At 39.2% G+C, this 11,706-nt stretch overlaps 1 non-coding gene across 1 annotated transcript; it reads right to left on the reverse strand.

Annotated features, from left to right (window-relative positions):
• Positions 1-3,977: 3,977 nt before the first annotated feature.
• TRNAW-CCA (transfer RNA tryptophan (anticodon CCA)) lies at positions 3,978-4,049 on the reverse strand. The gene has a single exon. It is a non-coding gene; the product is annotated as a tRNA-Trp (tRNA).
• Between the last annotated feature and the right edge of the window lie 7,657 nt (positions 4,050-11,706).

The following is an 11,706-nucleotide window of genomic DNA, read 5'->3' on the forward strand; positions in this document are numbered from 1 at the left end:
ATGTTTTTTAAGAAATAGTTATTCACGGAATAAAGGTCTAAATCAGCTTTTTTTCTTTTAACGAACTCAAACCTTCAAAAACGTATATTAAGCATAAATATATCCAAATCTTAAATAAACAATAGGCGAATTCATTTACGAAAAAAATGCACGACTGGATAAATTTAAAACAATTTGAATTTTTTTATTGGTAATGTATTATCTACATGTACAAAAGAAAAAACGGTATAGCTTTTATTTACTTTTATCCAAATCGAGAACACTTTTTTAATAGACAAGATCTCCATATCGGTATAATTTGAGGTCGTGGTCGGTTAGTAGTATAATATAGTTTTCTCTGACCATTTTAAATAAAATGCCTGAACGTTTTCTATTACATCTAAGAGCACCACGGATACCTTCATAGTATCTCGAATATTTTATATACACAAAAACTAGGATTTGTCTATAAACCTACGAAATTAGTTTAGTTCCAAGGCAAGAATTTAGGACTTCTACGCGATGTACATTAAGGAATCAGGGAATCGACGAGTTTACAATTTTCAGAAAGTAAATTCTCTTACTTTATGGATTCAATTAAAAATTCCCTGACATATCCCTGACGTTTTTGGCCTATTTTCAACTTTTCCAGGTTTTCCCTATCGTGTACGAACCCTGAACAAGAATTCAAAGACGCCTCTATACGGATACGTTGCTCGGATGAAGGGTACCTTCAGAAACTTGGCAACTATCTTAGTTTTTTTGGTCGAACTTTTTGGGGTCCCAAGTACCCAAAAAGACCCACGAACTAAATACATACAGTGACTACGAAGGAGCAATCTCCTGATGAAATTGATGTGCGAATTACCTTTCTATTGTCAAAAGCAGGAGGGATAGAGAATGTCCACCTTATCGGTTCCAATGGCCCAACTTGTGAAAGCGACTACGAAGTGTTCAAGCGGAGAATATCTCCTATCGTTTTATGTACCACTTTCATATTTATCTTTTTGGGTGCGATAGCAGCGAATGCCCAATTTATGGACGAGGAAGATTGGTACGTTCTATTTTGATAGATCCAAACATGCGGATCTACTTCGAAGTGGCGTAGCTAAGGTAAGTGTCACCCAATGCGGAAATTTAGAGATTCACTCTTGCGCATAGAGCGAGGTATTATTTTATTCTGTCGTCAGATGCTTCAAGGGCCAAGAGTGTCACCCCTCTTGGCACTCTTTAAGGTTAACACCCAGGACGGTCCGCACCCCGTAGCGACGCCACTGCTTCTTCGAAGGTCTCCAGCCCCAAATCGCCCAGCAAATGGAGTGTCACTGGTAGCGAGTAATGGAAATCGCGTTAAGGGCGTGGACAAGCGTTCCTAAAATACCATTAAGAGGTCGCTATGTAGTTAAAATCTGTTACGTACAAAGCTACGAGACTTTAAGTCTAAGGGGAAACGGAAACTACCCGACTGTCTTTAAGCTAGTGCTCCGCACATCCTCGGAGCCGGAGCCAAAACTCGGCTCCCGTAAAAAGCCGGAGCCAGAGCCGGATGCAAAATCCTAGAACCGAGCCGGCTCCGGAGTCGGCTCCGGAGTCGGCTCCGATTGCACGAATTATTTTTTAAGCGCATGTATATATTAAGTTAACACTAATGTCTCTGTGAAAGAATACACTATTGTGTTTCAAAAGCTAATCAAAGCGTTAAATAAACTTCACAACATCATCATTCATCAATACTAATAAAAATATTTTATTTTATTTTTACACAAGATAGATAACAAAGTTACCAGTGGAGTGTACCACTGCTACTGCTATGACTTAAATAATTGGTATTTACCAAGTTATCAGTGGAGTGTACCACTGCTACTGCTAGGACTCGTAAATTCATAACAAAATAGGGAGCGTCCATTAATTACGTGAGGCGATTTTGGTGATTTTTCGACCCCCCCCCCCCCCTTGGAGATATGTCGTGAGATTTAATCTGTGTTTGATTGCGTTGGATTTATTTAAAAAAAACATAATTTGATTAATAATTTATATTTAAGACTAGTTAAGACTAGTATTTTAGACAGAACGTAGTCTAGAATCACAGTGAGAAAATCGAACAATAAAATACTTCAATTTTAAGTATTAAGGAGCTACTAAAATTCGTAAAAGAATATTAATTCTAATTAGGTCCACGGGGACTCATGTGTGGTCTCAAGAGTGACTACTGGAACCAACATGTCTATGTGATTTTCAGTAAAATAAATAATCTGATCCTTCAAACTCACTCTGATTTAGCCACTTTAAACCGTTCTCGCTAGCACACAGAAGCTCAGTAACTCAGCGTGTGACAATCCGTGAAGGTCACACTTTGTGCGCTGGTGCCGGAAGTGCTCTGTGGACCGCACTCCGGTGCTCTGCAGCCCTTGTGAAGGATGAAAAGTAGATACCGCATGTACTGCAGCATCTATTTTTCAGATCAGCACGTACACTACGGCAATAGAGGTCATAGGGCATGCTGATGAAGGTGTGCAAGGGTTGAATTACTTAATTTAACCCAGTTTTATCGCAATTTTACATTGTTTCTTGCTGAAAAAAATTACGTGATATTTTCCGAAACCCCCCTCTCCTCCACGTGAGATTGGGTGAGATTGAGCTCGACCCCTCCCTCCCCTAAACGCCTCACGTAATTAATGGACGCTCCCAAAGCTTAGACATAAGAAATTACCATAAAACTATTGTATCCTTTAATTCGGAGCCGGTTTAAAACACTGGAGCCGATAGGGTTTAAGTCGGAGCCGGAGCCATGCGGAGCACTACTTTTAGCCATTGTCGACCTAGATAAAAAGAAAAGTTTAGCGGCTCGCTCCAAATGGTGAATTTTTTTATTTGAACAATAATTATCCAAAAGCATAAGTAAGTTAAATTACCTTAGTTACACAACACATTCAAGGTAAAATATCCATTGTTTATATGAATGAAAAATAGACATTGTTTATAAATATATAAAAATGCTCGTTTCCCACTTCACTATTTCAAAGGATATGTTTAGGAAAAAATTTTTGGTCATGAACAAAAGTGATAAGAATAAAAAATCTTGTACATATTTTTCTAATAAGATAAGCGAATTCAAGTTTTATCCAAATGAATAATATTTTAAAATAAAAATTATCTTTATCTATTTCACGAAATGTCGATATTTTGTTTAGTTCGTTTTATGAATAATTGCAATTTATTCATTTCTACAATTCTATCCTTAAAGAAATTCTCCAAAAACTATAAATATTTTAGGATAATGGATATTCGATTCCGAGCCCTACTTTCACTGCAAACTACCCCCCCCCCCCCCCCAAAAAGGGTATAGAATGCCGAGTATGGAACGCCCCTTGGGCTCCAGTGACCCAGCGCACCGAGTGTGGATCGCCCCAAGGTCTCCAGTGAGCCAGATAGTCAGATGTGGAACGCCCACACGACTCCAGTGACCCCGAACGCCGAGTATGGAACACCCCATGGGCTCCACTGACCCCATTAAACCACTAGATAGGGACAGTGGGAATGACAAGAAGAATAAAACAAGCGACTCGCACTTGAATCGAACACGGTGCCTGACTTAAAAATATTGGCACATTCTCCATACCATTTCCCTAAGTTCAACTTTATATGTCCTGAATTACAAGAAGAAAAAGATAAGTGACTCGGACACGCAGCCTTCTGATCTGTAGCCAGACGCGCTGCCATTGCTCTACCGCGCCACGTTCTGCTCCGCAACCGAACCTCTATACCATTTTCCTAAGTTCGACTTTATATGACCTGAATTACAAGAAGAAAAAGACAATAGACTCGGACGTGATTCGAACACGCAGCCTTCCGATCTGGAGTCAGACGCGCTACCGTTGCGCCACCGACCGTCGTGCTACTCCGCTACCGAACCCCGGTACCACTACTCAACCGAACCTCTATACCATTTCCCTAAGTTCGACTTTATATGTTTTGAATTGCAAGAAGAAAAACACAACTGACTCGGACGTGATTCGAACACGCAGCCTTCTGATCTGGAGTCAGACGCACTACCATTGGGCCACCGAGCCCCGTTACTACTGCGCTACCGGACCCCGGTGCCACTTCGCAACCGAACCATGGTACCACTACGCAACCGAACCTCTATACCAATTCCCCAACTAAGTTCGACTTCATATGTTTTGAATTAGAAGAAGAAAACGACCACTGACTCGGACGTGATTCGAACACGCAGCCTCCTGATCTGAGGTCTGAAACTTTTAACAAAATTCAAGAAATACAAAACTTTATTGAAATCAAAATATAAAATGTCTAGACTTTCCTCTTCTTTTGGTCCCAATAAATAAATAATTATTTAAATATCGACCCTTTAGGTTTAAAATTTTTTACAAAATACTTTTTCCTTATAATTTTAGCGATAAATCGTTTTTTTTTTTCACAATAAAGAGCGGGAAATTATTATGGGTTATATAAAAAGATCTACTATCGAGGATAAAATATTTAAATATGGATATTAAAAAGTGGAACAAACTCCGCTAGAGAGGGTTGATATTGAAAGGGCATTTACCCCGCAAAACAAGCAATACATTTCGATCATATCCTGGGGTCGTGAACCAATTAACTTTAGTTTTTCAACGAACAACCACAACCACCAACTATTTACTACGTACAGTCTAATAGTAAATGCCCTAAAGTTTCATCCGCACCCTTACAAAATGTAGACTCTGCAGAAAGATAACGTATTTTTTGGGAGTGAGTTCACAGTTTTGATTTCTCAAAAATTAACTTTCCCCAGGTGAGGCTCGAACTCACAACCCCGGCATACCTTGGATGTACTGCTGTATAAGTACCGTGCGCTAAACAATTGCGCCACTGGGGATGAAACAACGGGAACATAACGTATTTTTTGGGAGTGAGTTCACAGTTTTGATCTCTCAAAAATTAAGTTTCCCCAGGCATACCTTGGATGTACTGTTCTATAAGTACCGTCAGGAGACATTACTAGGAGTTGACAGCGGTTGGCACGATGAATGGGCCCCGGCGTCGTGAACACAAATCCTGTTTTCCCCAATAATTCCCGCTTTCTACCCACCCTCGAATTTTCTCTCTGGCTACAAGCTAGTCAGAACTGGTTTTTTCTTCAGCGGTAGTTCCCACAATCCTCGCTAGAGAGCGTCACTCAAATATTTCATTTTGAGACTGGAGCAGGGAGCTTCTAAGCTCCCTGACTGGAGATACCATGGTTTGGGGGTAAAAGTTAGAGAAGGGAATGACGCGTCTTTCGTTGACAGCGCGCGTTGGGAAAAGCGCCCGGCTGAGAACAACTAGTCATGTTCCCTGGTACCGTGCGCTAACCAATTGCGCCACTGGGAATGAAACACCAGGAAGATAACGTGTTTTTTGGGAGTGAGGTCACAGTTTTGTTCTCTCAAAAATTAAATTTCCCTAGGTGAAGCTTCAACTAACAAACCTGTTATCCCTTGGATGTACTGCTCTATATGTACCGTGCGCTAACCAATTCATCCACAGGGTTTTAAACAACGGGAAGATAACGTAATTTTTAGGATTGAGGTCTTAGTGTTAATCTCTCCAAAATTAAGTTTCCCCAGGTAACCGTTTCAATGCAACATAAAAAAATATCTTTTGCCATTGTACTATCCGTCCTGTGAAAAGTTCTGGACATGAATATTTTCCCAGACCTCCAGGAACATATGTTTGACTCAGAAATGGGAATTAAACACGCTCGGATTACTTTGATAAAGAAAGTTATCCAGTTGTACAGCAAAGTTACACTTCACAATTTAGCTTAAAGACCAGAATCTGGAATTGAAGGGCAAAGCAATAAAACATAAATCATCCAAATTAATTTTATTTCTAGGGCAGTAACCTTTGTAACTCTTATTCATGTTGCAAAACTTAAGTTCCGAATTCATTTCGTAACAAAACCTAGTAACCTACTTTAGGAGCCTCGGTCAAATATTATTTTAGTCGGACTCCCCACGGAACTAGTGAAGCTTATAGAAATGGACAATGACCAATGAAAAGTTTTGAAAACTTTGGGCTACCAGGGAAAAACCTCTTAACTTAAACAGGTGTGGCCCGTGTGGCGAATAATTTTCATACTTCGTTAGTCTTGCTCTGTATTTCATTAGGCACAGTTATTGTAACAGTGCCATTAAAGACCAAAATTTACCTTAATTAAAATTAATAAAGGTAGAAAAAAATTAAGCCCGATGGTTTGAAATGAAGACTTTAATGGTTAAATTAATTGTGATAATATTTACGAGCATTTTAATTTACCCGATCGGCCCAGGCATTTTTCTCTAAAACTATACCTTCTAGAAATGTGAAATTTTCAGTATGTACTCACTCGGTGAAGATCGGTGTTATTTGTGAATTTCAGAAATATCTTGAAATATGTATCGGTTTTAGAATTTGTAGTTTTTGAACGCTAGGTGGTAGACGAAAAATTTCAATGAGTAAGTTGTAGAGCATACTCGAAAACCTCTAATGCAGTTGGTATGGTTAAAATCGTACATTTTTTCACTGAAATAATAGGTCATGAAAAATAACAAGTTGGTACTACCCAAATGTTATTGTAATGATTGTCTGTGAAAAATGAACATGTTTTGAGCCAAATAGTTGTTTAACTTTTACAAATTAAGTGTTACAACAAGTGCAATTATTATAATAAGGCATTACAGAAAGTTTGTTACAAATACGGTTCAATAATGCCACCGTCCAGTGCTATACAAATCCGTACGCGATGAAGCAAGCATATTCTGGAACGAACCACGGATCATATCTGGAGTAACGAGTTGGAACGCTGCAATGATTATCTGGCGCAAGTCGTCTTCGCTAGTGACTGGCGTCTTGTATACTTCCTCCTTGACGAATCCCCACAGGTAAAAGTCCAGCGGTGTCAAATCTGGGGACCTAGGAGGCCATCGCACTGGACCATTCCTCCCAATCCAATGCTCAATCAACTCGGTGTTGAGGTATCGCACGACATGTCGTTCCTGGTGAGGAGGTGCACCCTCATGCAAAAACTAAAGGCGTGGCAGGTTGACTTAAGGGACATCTTCTGCTACTTCATTTCGTAGAAACGCCAAGTACTAGCTCACCCCATTAAGCCGATTCGGAAGAAAAAATGGCCCAATGACGCGATCTCCTAGTAGACCTGCCCAGACGTTCAAGCGGAATTGTACTTGATTGTGATATGGAAATCACCAGTGCGGATTTACATCGCTCCACATATGGTTATTCGGGTGGTTAAATGGGCAGTCCCTTCCAAAGGAACACTCGTCGGACGCCAGGATCAAACGGAGGAAATCTTCGTTGGCATCCGCCATGGTACTGAACCAGTTACCGAAATCCAACCTAAGGCGCTGATCACCATCGTGAAGTGCTTGGTGGAGCGTGGCACGAAATGGGTGAAATAAATGGTGGTTAAGGACACTCCAGGCATATATTTTGACAAGTTCAAATCGGAGCATCCCATTCTTATACTTGCTCGAGAATAAGCGACAAAGTAGGCGATGACTGTGTCTTCCATATTAGTGTTTTGACGGCCAGGTCCGCGGAATCTGGGATTCATATTGCCGTCTCCATCGAAGTCCGCAACAGCTCGGAGAATATTTTCGTGATTTGGTTGACTGCCAGGATATAACATTTGAAACAACCGACTTGTTAAACGTGCGTTTCGATAACCATCACCGTAGTATAACTCAACCATCCTGGACCGCTGTTCACGAGTATAACGATTCATACTTTTTTACCGGACTACGTAGAAATAATGTTTTTCAAACCAAGCGGTGGCACTTTAAATATTAAAACGGATCCACATTTTAAACGAATCAGAAGTGCAAAAAAAAGCTTTCGGAAATTCAGTTGGCATAAATTAGACATTTTGTAGACCCTAAAACCTACTTTTTCTTGTTTAATAAAAAACACCAACTTTTTGCCCATAGAAAACAAACGTGTGCGGGGTCCTACGGTAATTCCTTATAAAATTGCACTTTGATTTGGCTCAAAACATGTTAATCTTTCACAGACAATCAATACAATAACATGAGGTGTAAAAACATTTGGGTAGTACCAACTTGTTATTTTTCATGACCTATTATTTCAGTGACAAAATGTACGATTTTGACCATTCCAACTCCATTGAAGGTTTTTGAATATGCTCTACAACTTACTCATTGACATTTTTCGTCTACCACCTAGCGTTCAAAAACTGCAAATTCTGAAACCGTGAAAAATTTCATTATTTTTCTGAAAATCTCAAATAAGAACGATCTCCACCGAGAGAGTACATACTGAAAATTTCACATTTCTAGAAGATATAGATTTTGAGAAAAATGCCTCGCCTGTACATGAAAATATGTAAACTTTGGTGTTGGGAATATATAATGAAATAATGCTGCAGTTCGATATCTGACTGTCTCTTTTATAATTACAATAAAAATTTTATATGCTAGGCCTGGTTAGGTGACATTTATTTTCGAATCGGGGGTCTAGTTTATTTGTCTGTGGTTGCAATTTTTCCAGTTAAATGTTTTTCATTTTTGACATTGAAATTAGTTCGCATCATTGTAACGCGAGGACGCTAGTTATTAAGGTGGATGCACACATAGCTTTCGCGCGCGAAATTTCGCTGGCAAATCGCGTCGCGTGACTTAAATAGAATGGAAGTCATGGCGCATGGGCGCGTGCACGAAAATTCGCAGGCGAAATCGCTTGCGAACCGTATGTGTGTTTAGACCAATCTGCCTCCTGCGATTTTCGCGCACGCGCCCATGCGCCATGACTTGCATTCTATTTAAGTCACGCGACGCTATGCGATTTGCCAGCGAAATTTCGCGCGCGAAGGCTATGTGTGCATCCGCCTTAAAACGTCGCTCGCGTTACCTTGTCGAAAAGAAGTGGTTCGATTGTAAATATGTTGTATTTCTAATGTCATATGTAACATAAGTATGCCAGGAGCTCTATTTCTTCACTAATGGTTTGTTTCACAAATATTGCATCATCTGTACTCTACTTAATATTTGACGTAATCGAATCTCAATTGCTGATTATGTTTTCGCACAATTAGCTCTACGTCTGATAAACCGACGGCCATTATTTTAGTAAACAAACTGGTTTGAACAACCAATGCTTAGGAGCTAAAATGAACTACAATATACTGTCAAGTTCTGTTAATGTAATTAATTAGCAAATTAATGAAGTTCTAGGAGACTCACGTTCTAAAATAAATTTGCATTGTCAAATAAAAGAAGCAGGTTTATTGGAAAAAATAGTTGAAATTCAGATTGAGCTTTTCTGGCGCATCTACAAGGTTGAAGTCTTTGCAGTTTCTTTTGAGCCTAGGTTTAACTCTTCTAGGATTGATATGAGTTTTAATAACGCTGGTGGAATATCCCACTTCGACGACTTGTTCAATTTTCGGAAAGCGATCACTGAACCGTATTGTTCATTTTCTACAACCTTTTCTTTTTCTAAACTACTCCTTATTTAACTTCATCCACACAAACCAAGCGAGTTTATAAATTTCAATAAAGCTACATTGGGCTGACTAAAATTCCGAAACCAACATTTCCTTCTCAATTTAGAGGTTTTCCATTGGCTTAAATAAATATGTTAGTAGCCAATATAGTGTTGTCGTCTAATACGATTTTGAAAACTTGTAACGTCACAGCTGTAGTTTTAATAGGGGCCGCCATGACAGTTACCGTTTTTTATCAATAGGCAAATTACAATGGTGACGTCACAGGGTTTCAGACGACCACACTCTATAGTGTGACTTCGAATTTTATTAAGATAAATAAAAAGGTTAAAATATAACGTAGTCCACCTTTATATTGGTTCGTGGTGAAACAAACCGTTAGTGAAGATTTTAGAATGGAATAAAGGTACAGTGGCATACTTATGAGTATATATGTTGCATATGCACCTAGTAACAGAGACCATACCACCGGAGGCCTATCATCATAGTGCCCTACGCCAGCGTCCACCTAGCCCGGACAGGTGACAAATCCAGCATGGGTAGTAGTACCCTACTGCTGATGGTCACACCTTTGACGCAAGCCACTCAACCCAGCAGAAGCTGCAGCAATGGGTGGACCAATTCCCACTTCGCACACAGCAGTGGGATTAAGAGTGGATGCTGTAGCAACTCCAGCCGACACCCTACCTATATACGTAGGTAAAGAGTCAAACCCTTTGGAGAGAGCTCCTGAAGGGGAACGACGAGCACACAGCAGCCCAAGTAACATGGTACAGCTGGCACCGGAGATCCCGGTGTGGCTCCAAAAGGTCGGCAAACAGGACCGCCGTGCCCTCATACACACAGAAAAATATTATTGTAAATTTTACAGTAAACTGCGGTCAGCATAGATGCCAGCAGAATGCTGTTAATTTCACAACCAACTCTGACTGTTTTTTTTATTGTCATGCTTCCTGTTAAATTTACTGGACACTCTGTTGTTTAAAAATACAGCAAGATAAAGTTATATTTACAGAGTATTGCTGTTTATATAACCTTCATTCCAGACGTATTTAATACGGTAAATGCATGTAGTTTTTACAGTAAAATCCAATGTTTGCCGTAGTTTTAGTAACCAAACGTATTTAGTACAGAACCTATTCACAACCTTAAAATTTCATCAAAAATTTTACGGATCAATCATTTTCACATTGGTTTAATTAAATATCTTAGAATATTTTATTAATCAATTCATGATAGAAATATATAATTTTTTTATCAATTATTAAAATTATTCTAACAAAAACTTTGACAGAATATATTCTTAATCCAATAGGATAATTTAAACGAAATCATCAAAAATGACGACAACTCTAGTTGATCATGTGTAGCTCGAGCCTTTGTACTTTAGAGTTAAAGGGAAAACCAAAGAAAAGTAAACTATTAACTTGGTTTCAAATGATTAAGCACACGATGAACAAGGGTTGTAATTAATATAGCATTTTGCGTGGGATGCTACTTATACAAAAGAGTATATAAAAATATTTTTATCGGATATTATTATATTTAAAACTAAAATGAAACTTGTACGATTTTAAAAAACGTTTTGACAACTAAATAATAATTAGTTGTTTTATATACTAGCGCTTGCCATTTATAACAGAAAAAACAGGAACGTGTGGTAAATTTTACGCATTTTTGAAGTAAAACATCAACCACGGTTTCATATTGCTAATTTTAATAAAACTGTCATTTTAAATACAGCAGAAAGCTGTAAACTTTACGAAAAACTGCTGTTAACCCACTTCAACTGCACCTTGCTGTAAATTATAAACCGTATGTGCTTTTTTTTCAACAGTAAGTTTTGAGTGTGTATACAGCAGGCTACCCAATCCGCCGAGGCAGCTAGTTTGCACGGACCCTCTCCGTTAGAATGAGCCGAAGCTCAGTATCCAGCCCAAACCTGTCCGAAGTCGAAGGTGGAGATAGGACCATTTGATCAGAGCTAACATCTCCCAGTGCGCCACCACCCTTATGGGTTACAAGAGCCGGACCCCAACTCCCCGGTAAAGCCACCTTTTAACAGGTGACTCACCAATTGCTGCTAAACTGAGATCCAAATCTTTCATTTCAACATATTCTGGTTTAAACATTTCACCACTTGATGGCAGCTGATAATTTTCCAGTTATTTCGAGCACTCTTTTTGGCAGTTGACGCATATCTTTTGCCCTGGCAAAAGATT

Source organism: Leiobunum rupestre, chromosome 2, assembly GCF_980474605.1.
Source record: "Leiobunum rupestre chromosome 2, qqLeiRupe1.1.hap1, whole genome shotgun sequence".
NCBI classification, from domain to species: Eukaryota; Metazoa; Arthropoda; class Arachnida; order Opiliones; family Sclerosomatidae; genus Leiobunum; species Leiobunum rupestre.